Source organism: Schistocerca americana, chromosome 1 (assembly GCF_021461395.2).
Source record: "Schistocerca americana isolate TAMUIC-IGC-003095 chromosome 1, iqSchAmer2.1, whole genome shotgun sequence".
NCBI lineage: Eukaryota > Metazoa > Arthropoda > Insecta > Orthoptera > Acrididae > Schistocerca > Schistocerca americana.
In genome coordinates this window covers 555,478,527-555,490,284 of record NC_060119.1, presented here as the reverse complement: position 1 = coordinate 555,490,284, position 11,758 = coordinate 555,478,527, and the positions used below count along the sequence as shown (strand labels likewise).

The 11,758-nt window shown below is 36.9% G+C and overlaps 1 long non-coding RNA gene across 1 annotated transcript in view; it reads right to left on the bottom strand.

Annotated features, from left to right (window-relative positions):
* Positions 1-5,865: 5,865 nt before the first annotated feature.
* LOC124606233 overlaps positions 5,866-11,758 on the bottom strand; it is a 36,551-nt gene continuing 30,658 nt past the window's right edge. Inside the window, exon 3 of the long non-coding RNA XR_006978698.1 lies at positions 5,866-6,012. This is a non-coding gene — a long non-coding RNA (uncharacterized LOC124606233). The remainder of the gene's footprint in view (positions 6,013-11,758) is intronic.

The window sequence follows — 11,758 nt, the reverse complement described above, 5'->3', positions numbered from 1 at the left end:
AAAATTACAACTCGTAAAAAGCGCAGTTAATGTTCACTGCTTTCTGCAAATTCAAACACTGAGAAGTGCAAAATTGGATAATTTAACCCATTTGAAGTTAATACTGTAAAATATTTTTTGTAGTTTATATTCATATTTCTTTTATGTGTGAATATTTGCATATTTTTACCTATATTTTGTCTATTCATAGAGTGGGGGTTGAAAAGGGTATATTTGAACATTTGTGTATGCTTTTACCAGGCATACATTGGGGGTTGTTTGATATTTATGTAGGACCATTTGAATTTGTTGTTATTTGGACTCAGGAATGTTACACAGCTGAAATTATACAGACAACCTTGATCACTCATGTAAAATCACAAGAATTGTTTTTCCTCAGGAGGTTGCAAGCTCTTTCTGCAATTTGGGCATAGCGAACCCAAGGCTCGGAGCTGGTGTGATTCTTTCCTTTTTCGAGTCACATCCACTCTTACTTTTCTGTCCAAACTGACCCTCCTTCCACTGCCCATATCCTCCAATAGTTAGCAAGTCAATGATTATATTGTTTAAATGAATACAGGTAGTCAGAAAATGTAATAATGCAACATATGTATGATTTTTTAGGAGAGTTGGTCTGATATTTACTTGTGATGTCTGTGCAATTATATTGTAGTTCTGTTACTTTACATTTTGGATATAATACTCTCATTGTGCTGATAATGTTATACTCTCCTTGTGCTGATGATTTTGTGAAAAGTTGAGAAAATGTTTAGAATTGGTGTGAAGTTTACTTAAGATATCTGTGTAGTTATTATGAAATTCTATTACTTTACATCTTGGATGTGATTACAATTTGGTAAGAGTGTTTACAGTCTCATATATGTTCTGATTTAAACAGTAAGACTGAATAGACATGCTAGCTTGTCTGGTTGTTCATTGGAACTACTGTGTACATGGCAAAGGAACATTTCTCAGAAAGAAATTTATTATGTTTACATTACTAGAACGGCTCCATCTGTGGAGCATGAGGAAGATGGAAAATTTTGTTGGAGATAGTTGTTGGGACAGAAGTGTTTCTGATTCCCAAGTTTTGAAATTCACACAGAGATTCCTAAAAGAATTACCTAATAAATATTCAGTGGGTGTTGATGAGATACCAGATGCTATTATCAAAGCTAGTGCAACATTTATTGTGGAACCACTAACAGACATAGTAAATTCATCTTTTGAGAGTGGTGTATTTCCAAATAATCTAAAAACTGCAAAAGTAACACCTTTGCATAAGAAGGGTGCAAAAAGTGATATTGCTAATTATAGACCAGTTTCAGTTTTGTCAGGCTTCCGCAAAATTATGGAAAAAAATGTTCCTTAGAAGATTAACAGTTTTCTTAAATAAAGAAAGCGTGATATTTGACTCCCTACATGGGTTCAGAGCTGGAAAGTCAACTCAGTTAGCAATTTTTGCCATCTTAAATGAAGTATTAAAAGCAGTGGATGATAAACAACATATATCTGGGATATTTCTGGATCTAAGTAAAGGCTTTGGTGTAATTGATCATTCTCTTGTGTAAATTAAGTAATTACAGAATTAGAGGCCAGTCTGAAAAGTGGATCCAGTCGTACCTCAGCAATCATCAGCAGATTACAGAAATAAAGCACAAACAGAGTGGAAAAACAAAAAATTTCTAGTTTTTACAATGATGAGCAGAAAATCAAGTATGGAGTCCCACAAGGGTCAGTTCTAGGACCTGTCCTATTTCTGCTGTATGTAAATAACTTGGCTAGCAAAATAGATGATGGAACCATTGTACTGTTTGCAGATGACACTAATATTCTAATGAGGAAAATCTGCAGGAGGCTGCAGTATCAGTTATGTGTACCATAACACACTGGTTCAAGACCAATAGGCTCATCATAAATTCTGAAAAAACTGTGGCATTTAACTTTCATACCACACAAAACCTCCATCCTGAAAACCCTCTTTTCACTATCAAAGGAAAAAATGTGTTGAAGATCAGTCATATAAAATTTCTAGGTGTACATGTTGAGGTGGATCTGATGTGGGAGGTACACCTAAACAATTTAAATAGAGACTGAATTCACTAGCATATGCTGTTATGATTCTCACTCAAAAAACAAGCTGTTCATCAGTGCTGACAATGTATCATTTCAGTATACAGTCGTTACTTATGTACGGAATAATTTTTTGGGGGAATTCCAGAAATATTACAAAAACATTTAAAATACAGAAAAATATTATTAGGGTGATAAAAAAAGCTAAATTTAAGGATTCCTGTAGACCACTTTTTAAAACTCTGAAAATATTGCCACTGCTTTGCTTGTATATATACGAAATACTAATTTTCACAAAAGGGAGCATCTTAAAAAAGGAAAATCTCTTCAAACACAACTATGATATACACACATATGAAACTAGACAGAAGATGAGCCTACACATGAACGCAGTAAATACAAACTTATGCAAAAGAGGAGTTTATCATTCTGGAGCTATGTTATATAACCATATTCCTTCTTACCTAAAATGCATACCAACATTAAATGCATTTAAAATAAAGTTAAAACAGTTCTTGCTTGACCACTGCTTCTATTCTTTGTCCGAGTTTATGGAACATCGTAATAAGTAAACCTCATTTACCAAATTTCACTAATTGTCAATTCATAATATAGTTTACATTGTGCTTATCATGTCATCTCACTTAATAACTGGTATTATCACATGTAGAAGCAATGTAGTACACCAACCTACATTATTATGCATTTTTATTATGTCAACAATGTAGTCAAAATGACTACTGTATTGTAAACTAACTAGGTTTACCACTGTCCTCTACCACATGTACAAACAATGTATGAAACTGATTCTTGGACCAATAAATAAATAAGTTTTATTTTCATATTATTTCTACCACTTCAATGAGTATTATGATCAACCATTTGTAGTCTTATTTAATTATTCTTTTGCCATCTTAGTACAATAAGATAGGGATGATGTTTGCTACATGTCTGGTATCTGTATGTGTCAAGCTATCTCCTTGGTATAGATATGAGGTGTTCTTTGTCACAATGTCTACACAAATCTGAAAAACTGCTTAGCTATCAACTTCATGTGATACAAAATGTTTGAGTTAGGTACTGTTCAATACTGCTGTACGTTATAGCAAATCAATGCTTTACAATATATATATGTAAATCTATTAGGTTTCTAAGCATTGTAACTTGAGATTTCCATAGACAAGTGTTAGCTTACAATCTGATTTCTAATGAGAACTGGTTAAATTTCTCCATTATCTTATTGAAAATGCTCTGATGACCACTAATGATTCTGATGTAATGAGTAGCAAAGGAAAAACTAAAGATTGAGGATTTGTACTCATGGTACAGTTATTGTTCTTGCAGACATCTACTTTCACATTCATATGTAACTAGTGGTACTTTACCCTTTGCCATAACCTATGTGGGAATTTACCTTACCTATGCCCAGTTTTCTAAGCTGTCAGATCTGATGATCCTGCATTATGTCAAATGTGGTGATGGTCAACGAGAAATCTGTCAACTAGTTGTTGAGCAGTATGTGTTCTGGAAGTAACCTACTGATACTCAATTTACCCATGTAAATTGAACTCTGCAGTTGCATGTGACTATATTGACTCACAGTCTCTACTGAAAAAGGGTGAAAATTTGGAAAGTCTACATCTAAGCTGTGAGAACATGATGCCTTTGACAGTTGCTGTGGGCAGATCCCTCTATCTGTCCTTGTGGTTTCCCCACCTGAAATGTTCATGTCAGTTCAGTTACTCTGAAGTCTGAGTTTGACTTATTTATATGTAAGGTCTTTTGATCCTGCAAATGATACAGTCATTATGTCTTGATGTAATTCAACAGTTGAAAACTGACTTAATTTTTCCATGAAAATAGATGTCTGAAAGGCTAACAATTACTGTTTCTTGTAAGTTGCTTGACAACCACTTTTACATGATACAATGCACACTATAGTCATTTTGTTTGACGTAATCTATCTAGACTTAATATAATGATATACTGTCACATGTAATATAATTGTTTTAATCACCCATTGTCAATGTATTCTCAAACTTACGAGAGTTTATTCATATGCTCTGTTGCGTGAAATATCTTCCACCTCTACTTATACAATGATATACTGTCATGTGCAACATGGTTATCAGTAATCACTCATTATCAATGCTCTTTTCCTTTCAAAAGAAATATATTTACTTTAATTAGATCTACAACTTATGGGAACAAAGTTAGAACTAGCAATGTATAAGTTGTCTAGAAAAAAATTATAACTACAAAAATAACTGTTTGATTTAATTTACCTCAAAGTGTTGAAGCTCTGTAAATGAAGGGAACATTTTCCATGAAGGGAGCCTCAAGTATTTAATGAGATATGTAAATGCATTATTGTAATTACGTATTTGAGAAATTATACTCTAATAGTATCACAAATACAGCCCAACATAGAATTGTACTTGCTGTTCTGGAGTAAACATATGTTTATATGTGTATTTTCAGTTTTATATGTTAATTTTAATTGTTAGTTAATCAAAAAATCATTCTAAACAATGTCGAGGATTGTTTAGGATTGTTTGGGATATATATATATATATAGGGGTGGCCATATTAGCAGAGTCAGTCAGTCTGGTTTTGGTTTTCGAGCAGTGAGCATGTAGCTGCTCCATTTGTATTGTAAGTATTGTTTACTTCTGTAATGATGCTTTGATTTTGTTTTGAAAGCATAATAAATATATCAAAACATTATACAAGATTAATTATTACTTTAACATTATAGTTAAATTTACAATGACTGTTAATGGATTCAGGATGACGACTGCGGAAGATCATGAGTAACCCCATTATTAAGCAAAAACAATACAAGTAGTTAAGTTACATTTTATGCTTGAAACATGTATTTCTTTATTTCTGACTGAGAAACCAAATACTAATTTTCATAGGCCTAGCTTCAAAATTACTTTAATAGTGACGTATTTTCAGGAAAACCTTCCATCCTACATTTCACACCCTTAGGAGTGGAATTTCAAGAAATGACTTCTTAAACAATGCCTACGGTATAAGATCAACATCATTTCCAAATTTCGAGTTTCTATCCTTAGTGGTTTGGGCTGGGTGATGATGAGTCTGTGAGTCAGTCAGGACATTGTCTTTTATACATAGAGATTGTACCAAAAAGGAAATTTAGTTGAAAAAATTATAAAATTGTAAGTATTTACCTCCAGAAGGTAAAATTCCAAGTACTTCTGCTAGATAGACTTGAAAGTAAGACTTTTCTTCTACTTTTAAATAACCTATTGGTAAGAGATGGAGTTTAGCCTTCTGAAGGTAAGTATTGACTTTGTAATTTCATGGTTTTCTAGTAAGTTTTTTTTCTTTTAAAATCTATAACTGGGGAAAAAAGCTGCCTGGAAAAAAGTCACTGCTCCTCTTCTTATACTATTCAACTGCTCATTTTATTTGGTACTTCAAAGCATCTATGTAACTTGGTACACAATATTTTTGGCTGTCTACATACTGAGAAAGTCAAGATCTGTCTGTTATAAACATGAATCACACACACACACACACACACACACAGTTGAGCCATATTCTAAGACCAGGGGACGTATGTAAAACTTTTGCACTTTTATATTTTTAAATAATGACAGTATTTGGAATAAGTGCAGTCACTGGGATAAGGGTAGACGTTTTAAATGATGACAGTATTTGGAATAACTGTAGTCATTGGGATAAGAGTAGTTGTGAGAATGAAGCAAAACATCTGTATAAGTATGGTACTAAGGCATTCTAGAACACTACTGAATGATATAGCAGAACACAGTTGTACAGGAATTGGTTTATTCTGTAAAGTGAATTTACAGAGCATTGTAAAATGCCAAGAACACACTACTCTTCTCTGCTTTTTCTCCTCTGAGGACCTGCTCCCTGGGTCTTTTGAGAATTTTCATTGTCTAGAATCTCTTGATGTTCTTCCAGATCCTTAAAAAATGATGTGAAACAATAAACAAATTTGTGATAGATCCTTGTATATACATTTACATGTGTCAAAAAATGAGTTTTGCAGCAGAGATCAGGGTCTGTCAGTAGGGCCACATAACCTATAACTTTAACTTGAGAAACATTTTCAATTACAGTTAGAACATTACACTGTAATAGCAATAGTTAAATCAGAATTCAAGGGTGAGAATGACAAGTATGTTTGTCATTTTAGAAAGTATGTTCATTTAATAAAGTTAACTTGTATGACAGGCAGAGATAATGTATTCTTGTAGTGGTCACAGCTATTATCTATGACAATGATGCATACAAATTATCCAGTTAATAAGTATTTTAAAACAAATAAAATGGTATTTGTAATAAGATAATATGAAAAGCGAGTGTCTTGTTTGTAATTAATAAGTTAGCTTCTTAAAATATAAGTATGAAGCTGGGCATCCGTGATGCCCTCTCACCAGTGGTAAGTGAATATTAATATTAAACTAATATATATATATATATATATATATATATATATATATATATATAAAAAGGCATGTTTGCGAAGGGAATGCCTTCTCCCTAGCCAGATTAGTGTATACCCGTCCTTTTTTCCCCCTAAGGTAAGACTTTCCGCTCCCGGGATTGGGATGACTCCTTACCCTCTCCCTTAAAACACACTTCCTTTTGTCTTTCCCTCTCCTTCCCTCTTTCCTGATGAGGCAACAGTTTGTTGCGAAAGCTTGAATTTTGTGTGTATGTATGTGTCTGTTTGTGTTTCTATCGACCTGCCAGCGCTTTCGTATGGTAAGTCACATCATGTTTGTTTTTAAATATATTTTTCCTGCGTGGAATGTTTCCCTCTCTCTCTCTCTCTCTCTCTCTCTCTCTCTCTATATATATATATATATATATATATATATATATGACAAAGAGTTTGGGCAGAGATGTCAGTCGAGGCAGAAGTGCAGAGGCAAAGATGTTGTTGAATGACAGGTGAGGTATGAGTGGCAGCAACTTGAAATTAGCGGAGAGTGAGGCCTGGTGGATAACGGGAAGAGAGGATATATTGAAGAGCAAGTTCCCAACTCCAGAGTTCGGATAGGTTGGTGTTAGTGGGAAGTATCCAGAAGACGAAAGGATGTGGGTTTTAAGGGAGGGGGTAAGGAGTCATTCCAATCCCGGGAGCAGAAAGACTTACCTTAGGGGGGGAAAAAAAACGCGTATACACTCGCACACACACACACATATCCATCCACACATATACAGACACAAGCAGACATATTTAAAGACAAAGAGTTTCGTCTTTCCCTCTCCTTCCCTCTTTCCTGATGAGGCAACAGTTTGTTGCGAAAGCTTGAATTTTGTGTGTATGTTTGTGTGTCTATCGACGTGCCAGGGCTTTCGTTTGGTAAGTCACATCACCTTTGTTATATATATATATATCTGTGTGTGTGTGTGTGTGTGTGTGTGTGTGTGTGTGTGTGTGTAGGTACAATGGTATATTTGTATCATGTACAGTTTTGTATCATGAACAGTTAAAGCTAGCTACAAATCTTTGCTCCACTTTGAAATCACATAAAGATGAGACTGAATATTTGAGCAGTTTTTCAGAAATTACTTCAGCACAGGTAACTGCATCATATGTGTAAAAAGTACAAGGCCATTATTAATATTGCCTGCCAGCTCATTAATAAACTACATGAAGAGCAAGGCTCCGAGTAAACTTCCCAGAGACATGTCTGATAATATTTTGCATTCTCCCTACTAAGAAATCCACAATCTATCACAAGTTTTCTTTGATACTCCTTATGACCATACTGTATTGGGTCTGGGATGCAACGACCACTACAGAGAGATGAAAGAGCTGTTCTTCTAATGGTCAGGATGATTATGGCTCTCCCACTAGCATTGCAAGTTCAAAGGACTGGCAAGGGCTACAGGAGTGAAGGTGGCTGCAGCAATACAGATTGAAGGCATGTAAACTCTCTATTACTCCATAAAGCCACAGCAGTTACATGTGCATGCTCTCATCTGGAAATGTGGCCCAGCGTTGACCCATGGCATCCCTGTTCCATGGGCATAGTCAGGTGTCAATCTCGAGGCCCATAGTGGTTAGAAATGGTGTCACAAGGACAGCGGTAGTTGCTGTCCCAGCAGTGTGGACACATCATATGTTTCGCATACCGCATAGGGCTGCATCATATTGTCAGTTGTATATTATTGTTCCACTGGTGGGGGGAAGGGGGGGGCTGTGTCATGCCCAACTGAGGTGAGTGTCAGGAGCTGCTGGGCCCCCATGTCTTGGTGACTAGAAGGGCATTGTTTCAACACCAGTTGGTGGCAGCCTGTAGCAGGAAGAGCATCGGTGGTTTCATGGCAGCAGCCAACACACAGCAGACACTGATTTGAAGTCCGGCTGTGTCGACATCTCAGCGTGGCTAAATGGAGATCTTTTATACATACTTGGGCAGGATTTATTGCAGCTGAGGATATGTACAGAACCCATCAAGCACTGCTGAAATGTCTCAAAATGCTAGTTTTTGTGCCAGTGCCCTGGTTGTGATTGCAGAGCTGTTGGTATGGCATAAGTGCTGAACTTGTGGGTGTTGACAAACATTCAGATTTCTGCTTCTGGCCTTAGTTTGTGTCCGTGCTGCAACATTCTTCCCTTCCTGGAGAAATTAGGCCCACTGAATTCCTGAGTGGCTAAAATCTGCCTGCAACCAAGACACTGTTCCTACAGTTCATATTATATAAAACACTAGTCTGTATTACAAGTCCTAAATTAGCTACAGTGTGTCATTCCCCTTCATTCCCCAATTTATATTTACATTATTTTCACTGTTCCAGCTTCTTGGGCTGACATGATTATGAATGATAAGTTTCTCTATAGTTCATATAGTCCTAGTCACTGGCTGAATTCTGTGACACTAGTCTAACTGACATATATTACAACACTTTAACTCTAATGGTTATTTTTGTCTACACAATTCACACTTTGGTTCATAGTTCATATTCCACTTACTGCTTCATGTAACACTTTCTATGCCATCTCACTGAGTCTCTACACAGAGCTAGTCCATATAACATTTACAGTCCATGACATTCACTTATTGATTTGGTAGCAGTGGTATACCGCCTCATAAAGATAGGAGTTTAGAGACCTGCGAATAATCCTACAACATTATGAACTATGCACCCACTCCTCCTCATCTGCTATCCTACTTAACTTTAAAATGTATCACATAACTTCTTCAACCTAGTTATCACACTTTGAAAAAATGATCAACTTGTTGCACTATGTAACATCCATGCTTCCCTACCAGAATAAATTAAACACAATTAAGTGTCTACTACAGTCATCACAACAGTAGACATTCCTTGAAAATAGAAATCTTACCTACAATTAAGCACTTATTCTCACTTTAACTACAGTACTTAATATTGCAGAACATGTATACAGTAACCTATCTTCATCACATATCACTCATCGTCAATATTTCCTTCACACATCACTTTTTTTTTTTAACAAATTATGTTATCACTTTGTTGTGAAGTCACCAACTTAAAGTGGAGGAATTCAACAAGAGGAACATAAACCTAAACTATTTACTAGAAAATCTGTTGTAAAGCCACTAAAGCTGCATTTGTAATCCTAGTGTTTAGAGAACTATCTATCTAACCTTAGACTATATCTATCACCCAGAGAGGCCTGTCCAGGATATCTCTTTTTGAGCTTTTTGATATCACTTATATGTCTAATTACAGGTGCTTTTCCAGCCACAACCGGTGTCTCTTACTACCAATCAACAATACTCCATAATCCTTCTTTGTCTTAACTCCCTAATACAATATGTTCACTACAAATCCTCAATGCTTCATAATAAATTCTTAATGTCTCAACTCACAATTACCTGAGAGATTAGTCCAGCATATCATTCAGCATGAGCCCCTTGACATCACTGACTTATTTAACCACAGGCACTTCCCAGATACAACCTGTGCCTCTTAATACACCTATGATACTCCATAAAATTTGCTAGTACCCAACACATTCTCCCTTACACCAATTCTGAGTGTTATCCCAGGTGGGTTTTATGGTCTCCTATGACATTGATCTACATTTCACAGTGGTATCCTATGGATTACAACTACTCTCCCAGAAAATCGAATAAGCAGTATGAGTGTGATGCAGCAATAGAAAAAGAAAAAAAAAGCTTTGCACGCAACTCAGACACTCTATGGATATCAAACCCAACTTATATATTACATAGACCCTTGGAGAACTCTTAATCTTACTGCCTATGTGACAACAACAAATCACTTCTACACATATCTACCATTTACACAGTTGTCTCTTACTTACACCCGCCTGTACCTTCCCAGAATACACTTGCCTTCATTCCCAACATATTCTATACAGAAAAGGAAAAAGGGACAGTCACAAAACTAGAAAAAATGAAAACAAGGACTCCACAAGAGTTTACCAAAAGCACATGCTGCTACTTGCTTGCACTGCCTATGACCATACAACCCACTAAAAAGCAAACACAAACTCCATCCACGGGGCCTGCTGGACCCTCTGGTACTGACTGACCACCATGTTGTCCTCTGCCAATGGTGGCATTGGATACAGTAAGATGTGTAGGGTCAGCACAACTCTCTCCTGGTCAAAGACAGTTTTTGTGACCTGGAGCCACTACTCCTCATCCAAGTAGTTCCAAAATTGATATCACAAGGCTGAGTACACCCTGTTCCAGTTCTCCCACAAAGGAAAAATTGCTGGCAGTGCCAGGAATCCAATACAGGTTCTCTGCATGGCAGTCAGGTGCAATGAACGCTCAGCTACAGGGACAGTCTTCCAATCCCAGTTCTGTCAGCAAAATGTTGTGATGCTGCAAGAGCCAGTAGTTGGTACAAAAGATGCAGGCAACAAATGGTAACAAACAGTTTATTAACTTCTATGTTGGATGGGCATAGATACAGTGTCCACAAGAGGTGAGCAGTGGCAGAGGTCAGTGACCCAGACTGGGACTGCAGGCAAAGAGGCACTGGTGTCAGAGCTTCCTTCAGTATGGCATGGCATTGACCTTGCAAACTGTACATAGTTTGGTCTCACACAGCATAAGGAGACATGCTTCTGTTCTCATTGCTGTGTACGGTACAGGCCTGCGTCCGGCCCCAGTGGTGGAAGTTGGTGACAGAGGGCCAAACCTGGGTCCATTGACTTGGAAGTAGCAGCAGATGCTGGCACACCCTGGTGGCTGGAGCTGAGAGTATGTTAGTTCAACCTCTGGCCCCTCCAGACTGTGGCTGAACCCTGCAGAGGGTCCTGACAAGATGATGGGTAGATGTTGACGGATGTCAACACACAGAAGAGGCTGATTTAAAGCCCAGCTGTGTCAACATCCCAGCTTCGCTGGACAGATGGCTTTGATACACAATTGGGCATGGTTTATTGGAGCTGAGCTCAAACATGCCATTCGCCAAGTGCTGTCAAAATATCTCAAAAACACTGGTTATTGCACCAGCACCTGGGTTTGATTGTAGAGCTGGTGGCATGGCATAATTGCTGAACTTGTAGGTGTCAGAAAGTGCTTGGATTTATGCATCAGGTCAGCTTTTGTCTGTGCTGCTACAATACTTTCTTTAATAAAGGCTGGTATGGTACTGAATCAAATGCTTTTCAGAAATCAAGAAATACTGCAACCACCTGATTGCAGTGATCCAAGGTTTTCAGAATGTC